Consider the following 13408-nt stretch of genomic DNA (forward strand, 5'->3'; position numbering starts at 1 on the left):
AAGAGACAAATTTCAAACGAATCTATTGAGGTCAAGATGCCTTTGGGACACCCAGACTCTTCTACCGCCCCTGAAAATTTGTAATAACTGCAATTATTTAATTTTCCCTGTAGAACTCCTGAGTCTAGCTTATGGAGTAAATTCAGGAGCATAGTTTGAGAATCACTGGCTTCAATGATCACATTTATTGCTGCTTTAACTGTCACACAGCGGTTGTGTTTACATGTATGTACATTCCTGACCCAGGTAGTGCGTCAGCTTTGTGGGGACTCCAGTCACAATGAGAGGCAGACCTCGTGTGTTCGGACTCTGGAGGTTTGATCCCTGGGGTCTTTCCACCCCAGACACCTTCTCCTCTCAGTCCACACCAAACAAGAAGCCTTCCTTCCAGGCTCAGCGTATAGGCCACTTGCCAAAATCATCATACCAAGAGCTGAAGGACTTACAGAGGCCCCTTCCAGGTGCCGGCGTGCACCCAGAATGCCACAGATGGCTCCAGCTTCTGCCTGGGTAACCTGGGGCCGGGGAGCCCAGTCCTTCCTAAAGAAAAGGTTCTCATCTAGCACTTTTGGTTTTTATCTCATCTTCTAAAACCACCCAGCTCTTAAATTCTGTTTTGGCTTTGCCGTCAGCACTTTCCCTTCTCATATTATCGCTACTTGGTACTTAACCATGTCACACAGTGGTTAGGGCTCAGCTTTTGGAATCATTTGGGCTAGAACTCCCAGGTCATAATTACATTCACTATTTACCAGCTGTGTGACTTCAGCAAGTTACTTAACCTCTCTGAGCCTTAGTGATCACATATGTAAAGTGAGAATAACATTAGTGTCTATTTCAAGGATTATTATGAGGCTGAAGGTAATGGAAGGAAATGTCCTGACAGAGAGAAAGCTGTCAGTTTTGCTTAGGTATTATCATAAGTATCCCCTCTCCTAGATTTCAAAATCGTTGAGGGCAGGGACCTCTTCTTGGATATCTTTGAATCCCTCCATAACAGTCAGCAAAGTGCCCGTATGAGGAATTTAATGACCGCATGACATGAAAGAGGCTGGGCTGAACGGGAGAGACAGGAAGCCGAGACAATTATTTGAAATACGTTAAAGTCATCAGAAGGCTTAAAAATGTAACACAATGCTCCTGTAAAAGAAATGTGCAGAGCAGAATGCAGAGCAGGGACAAGTTGGGACAGGAAGTGGAGGGGAGATTGGGAAAGGTCATGCAGAATCAGGTCAAGTTCTGGAGGAAGGAGTGAGCGCTAATTAAAGGGGTGAAGAGGCCACGTGATGCAGTGGATGCCAGCAAAGTGGGAGCTGGGCTGCTTGGCTGACCTAACGCATGTCGATAAAAAAGGAACACAATCTTGCCACCACACAAACTGTTTTATGAGCCTGCAAATATCCAAGAATCTTGTCTCCCACTCTCATGGCTTTCTAGGGGGAGTGTGATGGCACGCTCCCTGTACGAATTAACCTGAGGACGGGCTTCTGGCCGCAGTTGAGGCTGCAGCGCCTTCCTGCAACCCCTTCCTCTCTGCAAGCCCATAGATGCTCATCCGGGAGCAGGAAATGATTACATGTTTGTGCTTTTCTGCGATTAGTCTTCTAAAGGGAAGAACAAAACAAAACAAGAAGGCTGGATGTTTAGGGAGAGTCTGAAAACATTTAAAGACTAGCTAGTAATTCAGGCAAAGGAATCAAAAGTAGAGGCCGCTCGCTCAGGTTCTCTGGATTGAGGATTTGTGGGAACTCATCTCGGGCTGGCTTATGTTTATTCTGCGCTTCAAAATGACTTTGAAGGCTTATTTGGGAATTCCAGCCCAGGTGAGGCGTCCCTTGCGGACCCTTGACTGTACAGTATATCTTCTGGAGAGAGAAGACTGCTGTGGGAGAGCCTGGGAGAGCAGGCCACCCACAGATCACTCACCCTGGAGATGGCTGACGTGCCTGGCGGGGCCGCCCTCCCGCCAACCCTCCCGCCACTCCCAGTTGCCTGTGCTCGTCAGTCAGTGGAAGGTGTTACGTGCTTCGGGGTGGGGGTGCAGGAGCCTGATCACACAGCCTGTCTCCCAAACCGACCGTCCGGGCCAGGCAGAAACCGGCAAATGCTGCGAATCAGGCCTACATTTTCCCCTCGCAGAGAATCAACTGTTAAACATTGACCAGCGCTCCACTGTGTATAAACAAGATCCAAGAGGAACCAGTTAACCTGCTACGGTGAACAAAGAGTTTGGCATAAAACTGTGGACAAATAAGCAGATAAGGTTCATTGTGTTATGTGTCCCTTCATTAATGGAAGCCTGATAGGAATTTGACCTAAATTGACTCGGCGGTTAGTTCCCTTTACTGTATATCCTTGGAAGTAATCGAATGGACTTTTGTTATTTCTTTTTTCTTTCTTTCTTTTTTTTTCCCCCTAAAACAGAGGTCTCCAGTTGCAAAACTCCCAGTTGACAGATTACACATGCCTGATGGTCATGAAAAGTCCACGAGTCCAGTGTAAAAATTCAGAGCATTGCTTGTCACTGGTGGCCGCAGACACCTCGTTGGCAGCTCAGGGGGGTGGGGAGGTCCTGGAAGTGTGGACTGGAGTCTGGTGTTTTTGATCTTGAAGCAGAATCTGACCTCTCTTTTAAACCTTTTCCTTCAGGAACCCTCTGTACATAGAAGTGCTGTTGAGGCCCTAGAGCAGTGAGTTGAACTTCACGGTGGACTTTGGAGAGAGGGCCTTTCTGTGGTTTGGGGATTGCACTCCCTACGTACCCCGAATTGCAGACCTCAACGTCCACTCCACCAGCTGACCTACTTTTTCAGCTGAAAGACTGTGGCCTGGCTTCCTACAGTCCTCTGTCTATAGATTCCAGCCATGTAGGTGCTGTTGAGTTCATTTCAAAGACGCGGCATGGTATAACAGAAAAAGGACGGAATGTGGAATATGGAGTTTGGTGTCAGAAGACAGGTTCAAGGCAAACTAATCTAGGTTGTAGAAGCCAAAAAGTGGTGGAGGGTTTTCTGGGAAAAGGCACAGGGCTGGCGAGGGTGGGGACAGGTGCTACAGTTCCCTGGGTGAACTCTGGAATAGCCTTCCCGATTTCCCACCCTCCCAGAGTTTGTGGGTGATGGAAATGTTCTAGACCCTTTTCAGGTGGTAGTTACACAAGTATATACATTTGTCAAAATTCATCAAACAGCCCTGAAGATCTGTGTATTTTACGAATGTAAATGATACAGCAGTTTTTAAGAGGGTTGGTTCAACTCCTGGCCTCTCTCTTATTCCCTGTATAGACAAGTTCTTCCCCTCTTTGAGCCTTGCTTTCCTACCTGTGAAATGGAAGGACCACTCTAACCTGTGCTGTGGGTGACCATGGACGTTAAATGAGACCATGTGAGTCCAGAGTACTTGGAAATGATGCAAAGCCTTTACACCGGTGGCCACTGTTGTTGTTATGCTTCCCTTCTGAGAAGATTATTGAGCTGGTACAAATCTGTGGCCTCTGCTTGGCCACTTCCCTTGGAGAGTAGTGTTTATCTATTTTCAGGAGACGCTGGAGATATCAAGATGCTGCCGAAAAGCAAGTAGAATATGGATTTGCCAGGGAGAGGAGAGAGGGCTGGAAGGGAACAGCTGGGGAGACAGCCATCAACCCAGCTCGGCAGCAGGGCCAGATGGATGCCGGGAGGGAGTCGTTAAATGCCTGTGAGGGAGCCGCGACCAGGAAAAGCAGCGCGAGTTAAAAAAATCACATCTTGCCCAACAGACTGGGTCAGATTCGTGACGGAGTTAGCCGCTGAGCAGAGATGGGAGAGCACGCTCAGGGGAGAAAGCAAAAGCTTCAGGGGCCGTGGTGACTCGGCTAGAAGTGACAAAAGCCACTTGGCCTCCTGGCCTCGTTCGGTCGTTAAGTGAAGGATTCTTCTTGTGGCTCCCTGCAGTGTGTCTCGTCGGTATTTGGGTTTTGAACTTGATCCTTACTCTTAACAGCAATCGCAAACAACCTTCACATTGGAAGCAAGAGCACAGCACACATTTTAAAATGGAAAATCTTAGCAGGCAAGTGACATGGAGACAGGGAAGCTATTCCGGAGTTCACCCTGGGAATTCAAGTGGGAGGGGACCACTGCCTGAATGCAGCCAGGCTCCTGAGGCAGTCTTTCAGTTTAGAAACTTTAAAGTCAGAGCAAAGGGCAAATGCCGTTTGGCAACCAAATCCTATACGATGAATGGATAACGCTGAAATCAGCTTTTAAATTGTTAGCCACTAAAAGTTAAAATAGGGAAAGACTGAACAGGAAGAAATAGTCTACAAGAGAAATCTGATGTGTGAAATTTTGATTTTATCCTCATTATAAAAATTTTGGTGCTTTCTGCTAGAGATTTCTGCCAAGAAATGCGATATGTTGCAAAAGAAGAGGAAATGTACTGACTGTAGATGCTGTGACTATAAAAGGCTGTTTAAAGTGATAGGAGTCAGTCAGGGTTCTCCCAGTGACCAAGGTTATAAAATTAGGATCTAAAACTACCAAATCTGGGTGAGAAACGAAACAAAACAAAAAACAAAACAGAACTTCAGTAAAAGCAACATCTAAATCTACCTTGCTATAACTAACGTTTCCCCACGATGTTTGTCTTGTCTTTGGACACGTCAGGTCTCTCCTGTTGGTAATTCCCTCTTCTAAGAGTTGTCCCTATTGCAGCAAGGCAGGGAGTAGGGGAGAGGGGATGGGGTGAGCAGGTACTGTGAGGATGCGGGGGTGTCTTTCTTGTGACCTCCGAATCCAAAAGAGGGCGCCACGAGATGCCGCCACACGCATGTGGGGTGCATCGGTATGTTGGTCCATTGCTCAGGATGCAGAGCAAGCTAGGTGGGAGGAGCCTTCCCACCCAGGCCTCCGTCTCACAGGAAATCTGATGCCTTAAACCTCGACCTCAACACTCAGTGACTTCAACCTCTAGCGGTACCACTCTGGTAATTAGCACGTGGAATCGGAGACAGGCTTTTGCATCCTGAAGCGGGCTCCAAGGACTTCTTCTGCCCTTTTCTTCCAGGTCTTCCGAAATAGTTGGAGATAACAGCTTCTCCCCAGGTCACTTGTGGGCCGTGAACTCTATGAGAATCCCTCGTTTCTCCCTGGCTTTGGGGCTTCCAGACTTGGGTTTGAAGCTTAGGTCCACCGCTTATTGACCAGTTAGGAAACCTCCGTGAACACTGGTTTTCTCGCCTTGAAGGGAGGCACAGAGTAACTTAGCAGCCCATACACATGAGCTATAATCAGGTACTTAACATTTTTGCCAATGGATCTTGATGGTAAGTTAGCAAATCAGCAGGCAGTTATCTTCTATTGGATAGATGGGAACAAACGAGAGAGACTCGTGATCCTCAAAGGCTGTGTTTTTGTCCCAAATCAACTTTCCAAGTACAGAACTGGGGGGACATGTGATTTAATGGCAGCATCTGTGTGATCCTGTGATATAATAAGAAACCTGTATTTGGTCTTTATTGCCCAGTTCCTAGCACAAGAGCTTCTAAAACCCTTGGAATTTCCCGAGTAATAGGGTTGAGAGGAGCATCTTTTGTTACTCGTGATGTGAGCCCCTTTCAACCACACCTGAGTTTATGCTACTGAAGTGACTTTCTTGGGGGAGGGGGCTTGAGAGCTTCAGGATGGGGTTGGTTACCAGAGGAACCAGCTAAGTGATTAGAGGGCTGGAACTTTCAGCCCCAGCTTCTGACCTCCAGGGAGGGGAGAGGGGCTGGAGACTGACTTAATCACCAAAAGGCAAAGATTCGATCTATCATACTTACGTAATGAAAGTTCCATCAAGACCCCTAAATGATGGGGTTTAGAGAGCTTCTGGGTTGGTGAACACACTGAGGTCCTGGGAGGGGGATGTGCCCAGAGAGGGCATGGAAGCTCCACCTACCCCCCTCCCCTCCGCATCTCTTCCATTTGACTATTCATTTGTATCCTTTAGAATATCCTTTGTAATAAACTGGTACTAGCAAGTAAAGTGTTTCCCTGAGTTCTGTGAGCTGTTCTAGCAAATCATTGAATCTGAAGAGGGAGTTTTGGGAACCTCCGACTTTATAGCTGGCCGGTCAGAAGTACAGGAGGCCCTGGGACTTGCAGTTGGCATCCGAAGAGGGTGCAGTTTTGTAGGACTGAGTCCTTAACCTGTGGGGTCTGTGCTAACTCTGGAGAGTTAGTGTCAGAATTGAATTAAGCCAAAGAACACCCAGTTGGTGTCCAGAGAGTTGGAGAATTGGCTGGTGTGGGAAAAAAAACCCATACCTCTGGTGTCAGGAGTGTGAATAGAAACAGATCATAACCTGTGAAATAGATTTAGGTGTCTGGTTCACAATGTGCCCCTGTTGGGAGCAGGGCACGACAAGGTAATCTGATGGTGTCAGGGTTCTTCAGTTGCAAGCGATGGAAACAGACTTTGACACTCAGTGGAAAAGGCCTTTGCTGGAAAGGTACGGAATGGTTGTTGGATGCTGAAGGACCAAGCTTCAGGGAGAAGAGGATCGGGCCTTTAGCAGGAACGAATGGACAGACTCCGTGTCTCCTACCCCACCGGAACTTCTCTGCTCTACTGTTTTCTGCTACATCATTCTCCCCAAGGCTCAGAACCCTAGGAACCAGAGTCTGAATGGCTTAAAGTGGGTTTTCTGTGCCCCCTCCCACCCCAGCAGGAGGGGGCAGGGAGAACCCTGACTGGGGTGCTCTCAAAACTTCTCAGAATAAGGGAAGAATGATTTCCTACTGGGAAGTCAGGGTGCTTTTACCCAGAAATGTGGAAAGGCATGTTTGACAGGCTGAAGAAGCAAGGAACCTCTGGCATGCCTTTTTTAGGCTTCATTGTTTAAAAGAAAAGGACCACAGGAAAACAAGGAAATGATTCCATCTTATCCTTCCCTGGCCAGGATCAGGCCCAATTCTGGGCAGCACACTTTCAGAGGCCTTTGACTGCTTGGGTGGTGTTCAAAAAGAGTAATAACTAAGATGGTGAACATCTGGAAAACATGACACCTAAGAAATGGGTAATGACTTGAGGAGACTGAACCCAAAGCAGAGAAGACTGATGGGCATCTGACGGCTCTTCTCAGGTGTCTGAAGGTCTGGAATGTAGAAGAAGAATTATTTTGTATTTAATGGCTCTAAAAGGAAGAAATAAAACCAACAAACAGATATTAAAGGGGGACAGATTTCAGCTCAATTCAGCATATATAAGAAAGATCTTACCAAAAAAAAAATCTACAGCTGGAAATTAAATGAGCTGGTGCAAGATAGGGAACTTTCCATCCCTGGGAAGCCTCAGTTCTTTAATTAGCAAGAGCAATGAGCACACTCCTCGCATCAGATGACAACACACCCTATCATGGCCCTGCTGCTGAGGACCCTGACCAAAGGCTTTCACGGAAACAGCTCTCCCTGTTTGGCCACATCTACCACAGAGCACTTTTCCGTATGTGGAGTTCCAGATGTGCACAATGTGAGTGATGACAGATGGAGAGGACACGAAGGGCCTCCGAATATCCTCTCAAACCACCTGCCCAGGGCCACATGGTACAAGCATACCATGTGCGAGTCCTTAATTTAGAGCATTGCTTCACACAAGGGCCTCTTTAGGGACGGGTTGTATTCACGTGCGTCCTCCATGTACTTTTCAGTGTGAATCAAGCCCACATCTTGCTTTATCACTGAACAACATTCAGCAAAAATACGTGCAGTCTCTTGGGCTATAGCATTTATTAGAAAATTACAATATCAGAGTGGGAAGGGGCTTTGTGATCAATGAGTTTACAACGCTTGAATATATCCAGTAGCATTCTCAACAAGTTGATTTGTAACCTGGTCTTGATTTCCTTAAAGCACACAATCTCCTCAAGTAATCCACACCACTTTGGGCAGTTTTAGTTGCTAAAATTCTTTATTACTTTGGGGTAAAATCTACCCACTATGTGGCTATATCTATCAAAGTTTAAAATGCACAAAGCCACTTTTAGCAATTTATCCTACAGATATAATCCCCCTGGGCTCAAAGACATGTGTCAAAGATATTCACTGCAGTGAAGGGTTAGAAAGCATTTATTTATTTATTTATTTAATTTTGGCTGTGTTGGGTCTTCGTCGCTGCGTGTGGGCTTTCTCTAGTTGTGGTGAGCGGGGGCTACCCTTCGTTGTGGTGCGCAGGCTTCTCATTGTGGTGGCTTCTCTTGTTGCAGAGCACGGGCTCTAGGCACGCGGGCTTCAGTTGTTGTGGCACACGGGCTTGGTTGCTCCACGGCATGTGGGATATTCCCGGAACAGGGCTCGAACCCGTGTCCCCTGCATTGGCAGGCGGATTCTTAACCACTGCACCACCAGGGAAGTCCCTGGAAATCATTTAAATGTTTAACAAGGGGATTGATTAAAGAAATTATGGAATGTCTATTCTACGGAATATCAGGCAGGTGTTAAACAAACTCTTCTCATGTACTGACAGGGAAAAGTCTTTACGTTGGTTCTCTGCTCCTGGTTATGTTGTTTAGTGGGAAAAAGAGATTGGATCCATAATACATTTGACATTTATATAATTGAAAAGAAGGATACACATGAATATATGTTTAGGTTTTATCTGGAAAGTTACTGGCAACTGTGGTTGCCTCTGAGAAAGGAAACTGTGAGATTGGGTGTCGGGGTTGAAGGGAGAATTTTATGTGTATATGTTTATGAATATATGTATAGGTAGACATATACATATGTTTATGTATATATATATATGTATATATGTATCTTTCTTTTTTCTTTTCACATTTTTTTTACCCTGCACATGTATCACTTTACTTCTTTAAAAATATGCCTTCAGGCAACAAAAATAAAGATAGACCAATGAGACTACATCCAACTTAAAAACTTAAGTGCATCAAAGGAAACAATCAACAGAGTGATAAGGCAACCTACAGAATGGGAGAAAATATTAGCAAATCATGTATCTGATAATAGATTAATATCCAGAATATGTACGGAACTTCTAGAAATCAACAAAAAACCCAAAAAAACCCCAATTTTAAAATGGGCAAAGGACTTGAATAGACCATTCTCCAAAGATGATATAAAAATGACCAACAAACGTATGAAAAGATGCTCAACATCACTAATCATCAGATAAATGCAAATCAAAACCACAGTGAGGTATCACCTCACATGCATTAGGATGGGCACTATCAAAAGACCAGAAAATAATAAGTGTTGACGAGGACTTGGAGAAACTGGAACCCTTGTGCACTGTTGGTGGGAATGTAAAATGGTGCAGCCATATGGAAAACAGTATGGAATTTCCTTAAAAAATTAAAAATAGAATTACCATATAATCCAGAAATTCCACTCCTGGGCATATACCCCAAAGAATTCAAAGCAGGATTTCAAAGAGATAGTTGCACATCCATGTTTATTGCACCGTTAATTCACAATAACCAACAGGTGGAAGCAACCCAAATGCCGGTCAACAGATGAATAGATAAAATGTGGTCTAGACATACAATGAAATATTATATAGCCTTAAAAAAGAGGGAAATCCTGTCACATGCTACAATATGGATGAACTTTAAGCACACTATACTAAGTGAAATAAATCAGTCACAACAGGACAGATACTGTATGATTCCACTCACATGAAGTATCTAAAGTAGTGAAAATCATAGAGACAGAAAGTAGAAAGGTGGTTGCCAAGGGCTTGGGTGAGTGGGAATTAATGTTTAATGGGTATAGAGTTTCCGTTTTGCAAGATGTTGTACAATGATGTGAATATACTTAACAATACCAAATTGTACACTTTAAAATGGATAAGATGGTTAGAAAAAAAAAATCTGACCTCTTAAATCCTAGCACTGGGCCCACTTGATTCCACCCCTCAAAGCTGTACAGAACACTTTCATGTTTTTCCTACCATGCATGCATTTGAAGACTTCTAACCATGGCCCCTTGGACCACCTGCTCTTCTCCAGGTTAAACAAGCTGCATCTTTACATCATCTCTTCCACTCTGGCCACCGGGTTACCTGGCCCAGCTGGCCCAGAACCTGCAGTGCTGTAGCAGGACCATGGGCATCCTTGACAGGCTGAAGCCCATGCACGGTGGCAGAGGATAGACCCTGTCTGGAGCAGCTAGTGCAAGCAGAGTGGTTACGATTTGCTGGAATAGAAGAGAAAACCAGTATCCTTAAATTGGCAATTCTACTTTACACTTTTTTTTTTTAACATCTTTATTGGAGTATAATTGCTTTACAATGGTGTGTTAGTTTCTGCTTTATAACAAAGTGAATCAGTTATACATATACATATGTCCCCATATCTCTTCCCTCTTGCATCTCCCTCCCTCCCACCCTCCCTATCCCACCCCTCTAGGTGGTCACAGAGCACCGGGCTGATCTCCCTGTGCTATGCGGCTGTTTCCCACTAGCTAGCTATTTTACATTTGGTAGTGTATATATGTCCATGCCACTGTCTCACTTTGTCCCAGCTTACCCTTTCCCCTCCCCATATCCTCAAGTCCATTCTCTAGTAGGTCTGCATCTTTATTCCCATCTTGCCCCTAGGTTCTTCTGACCATTTTTTTTTTTTAGATTCCATATATATGTGTTAGCATATGGTATTTGTTTTTCTCTTTCTGACTTGCTTCACTCTGTATGACAGTCTCTAGGTCCATCCACCTCACTACAAATAACTCAGTTTCGTTCCTTTTCATGGCTGAGTAATATTCCATTGTATATATGTGCCACATCTTCTTTATCCATTCATCTGTTGATGGACACTTAGGTTGCTTCCATGTCCTGGCTATTGTAAATAGAGCTGCAATGAACATTTTGGTACATGACTCTTTTTGAATTATGTTTTTCTCAGGGTATATGCCCAGTGGTGGGACTGCTGGGTCGTATGGTAGTTCTATTTTTAGTTTTTTAAGGAACCTCCATACTGTTCTCTATAGTGGCTGTATCAATTTACATTCCCACCAACAGTGCAAGAGGGTTCCCTTTTCTCCACACCCTCTCCAGCATTTATTGTTTGTAGATTTTTTACTTTACACTTTTTAAGGCATTTTACAAACAGGATTAAATTTACTACTCACCACGACCCTTTGGGCAGGCATTTCAGGAAGAGAAGGCCTCGGTCAGAGAGATCAGCATTTACACCGGTCCTCTTAAGTCCTTACTGGGTGGGCCCTTTCCACTCTGCAGCCTGCCTTTGATTTCACATTAAAAACAAACCAAAAAACAAATAAAACAAAAACAAAACCGAAATGATCATTTGCTAAATTGTCCCAAGTCTTATAATTTTGACAGATTGAGAAAGTTTTCTATAGAGTTAGAAGAAACAGATTGAACAGTTCCCCATATCACAGTGCACATCCGTGAGGGCCAAAGGCCATTTGTGGGGTGCCCTTGGGTACCTAGCCCTCCCTGAGCCAGGAGAGCTGGGGGCCTTGTCTTTGGCTCTGCTGGCAAGACCTAAGCCTGCCTCCACCCAAGGGTAAGACAGCCGTTAAACCTCCACTCTGAGGAAGGAGCAGCTCCCTTCCCATGGCTGCACAGGAAGCCCAGCGCATCCTTAGGGAAACCCTCAGATCTGTGGCCTGGGCCCTGCCCAGGGCTCAAGGGGATCCCCCTCTTTCAGGTGCTGGAAATGGAAAATAGTGGCTGAGAGAGGGGGGAAGGTGAAGGGAAAGACGGCCCCTGGCAGCCAGGACGAAAACGTGTGGTACCCAAAGGCCTCCAGCAAGCCCGGCTGGGCTGTGCACACCCCCCGGGCCCTGGCTGTTTTCTTCCCAGTCGGCACGCGCCCCTGAGGCTGCACATTGGCCTCTACTAACTTTATCTTCCCCTTTTAGGACGCTGCCCCTGGCCATTTTAACCTAATTTCATCAAGATAAACAAGTTAGGGAAGCAGAAGGAAGAGGCACATAAAAATTTCCTTGCAGTCTGGAGTATCAGGGTCCCCCAGGGAATGAGAAGAGGGCGTCTCTTCTTGAACGTAGAAAAAGACATTTTTACTGCAAAAGATACTCCCCGGTGTCCTAAACTGGCAGACGCTGGGCTAGGGAGAAGGAGGCGGGGAGAGGAAGGTGGAGGGGTTTCTGCAGGAAGTCAGCTTTCTGGCCTCTCACTGATAGATCTAGTTACAGAGGGAGAGATTTAAAATATTTAACACGCCAGCCCGACCAACCAGAGCAGCCGTCCGCGGGGGGCCTCCGCGCCAGCTCCTGGAGGCCCTCTGCTGGGCCGTGTGTTCCCCGCTGGCTGGCTGTGCGGTGGCGGGAGGTGTCGGGCGAGCGGGCTGCGGCTGTTTACCGACCGGTGTGAAGTGTTTGCACACGAACGCGTGGTGTGGCCGCAGCGTCTCACAGCAGCGGAATGTCGGTCTGGGGGGCCCCGCATCAGAGACGCTGGCCCCGAATGCCTGACCGCCGCCTCGTGCTCCCTGGGTGCTTATTCCAAATCACTCCCAGCATCGGTGGCCTCACCCCGTTCCCTGGCAGAATCGCAGATGTTTGTTTCCCGCCCCCACCCCCCGCTCAGATTCGGGCAGTGCCCGGATGTCCTGGGGAGCAGCTGGGTGCCTCCTGGCCTGTGGGACTCGTGTGCGTGTGGCTGACGTTCGAGGAGCCGGCAGCTTTTGCTTTACCAGGAGGGATCTTTCTCTTGTTTCCTCACCCTCTCCTTCCCGGCTGACGTGCAGCCGGCACATGCTGGTGCCTCATCTCAGCAGGAATCCAGGGTTTTGTCTCTGTAAGGAGGAGGGGCCCACGCTTCCAGAGCCACTGACAGATGTCTGCGGGAAGCGGCCTCCACACCTGCCAAACCGACAGCTTCCTTTCTCAGTCTCAAGGGCTCTGGGGAACGGGAGCATTTGGAAAATGTGTCGTATGCCCTGCAGTTTCCACCTTCTCGGAAGACCGGCTATCTCATCTGAGAGTGAAAAATCAGGCAGCCAGAGTTTCCTGAGATGGGAGGCGAGAGGTGGCATGTGAGACAATGTACATGTCACCCAGGAGCCTCCCTTCCTGAGACCAGCCTGGGGTGGGGCCCGGGGACGGTTAGACGCCTTGTCCTGAAAGAGGAGACCGTAAAGATCCGTCTTCATTTTCACGATCTGAAAACTTCTGGCGAGGCTTGAAATGGAGCGCTGCGTTTTATTCTTATTTCTATACATATTACTTTTTCTTCTAACGTATATAGTTTTAAAATTCACATGTTTAGGAGGCTTATAGAAACGTCACAACCCAGTGCCTCCTGCCTCACCCATTCTTACCTCCAGTTACTGTTCCCCAAAGCCAACGGCTGGCTGTGCTTTTAGTGGTACTCCTGGTATTGGCAGCAGTCATTCTAAACAGTATGTTTATAAAACTGCATCTTTACTTTCATAATTTTA

General features: G+C 46.5%; 1 long non-coding RNA gene across 1 annotated transcript; it reads right to left on the reverse strand.

Moving 5' to 3' along the window:
• Nucleotides 1-9415: 9415 nt before the first annotated feature.
• LOC137211036 (uncharacterized) lies at nucleotides 9416-12581 on the reverse strand. The gene is made up of 3 exons (XR_010936870.1): nucleotides 12203-12581; nucleotides 11109-11222; nucleotides 9416-10175 (listed from the first exon to the last, which is right to left on the reverse strand). It is a non-coding gene; the product is annotated as an uncharacterized lncRNA (long non-coding RNA).
• Between the last annotated feature and the right edge of the window lie 827 nt (nucleotides 12582-13408).

Source organism: Pseudorca crassidens, chromosome 18, assembly GCF_039906515.1.
Source record: "Pseudorca crassidens isolate mPseCra1 chromosome 18, mPseCra1.hap1, whole genome shotgun sequence".
Classification (NCBI taxonomy): domain Eukaryota; kingdom Metazoa; phylum Chordata; class Mammalia; order Artiodactyla; family Delphinidae; genus Pseudorca; species Pseudorca crassidens.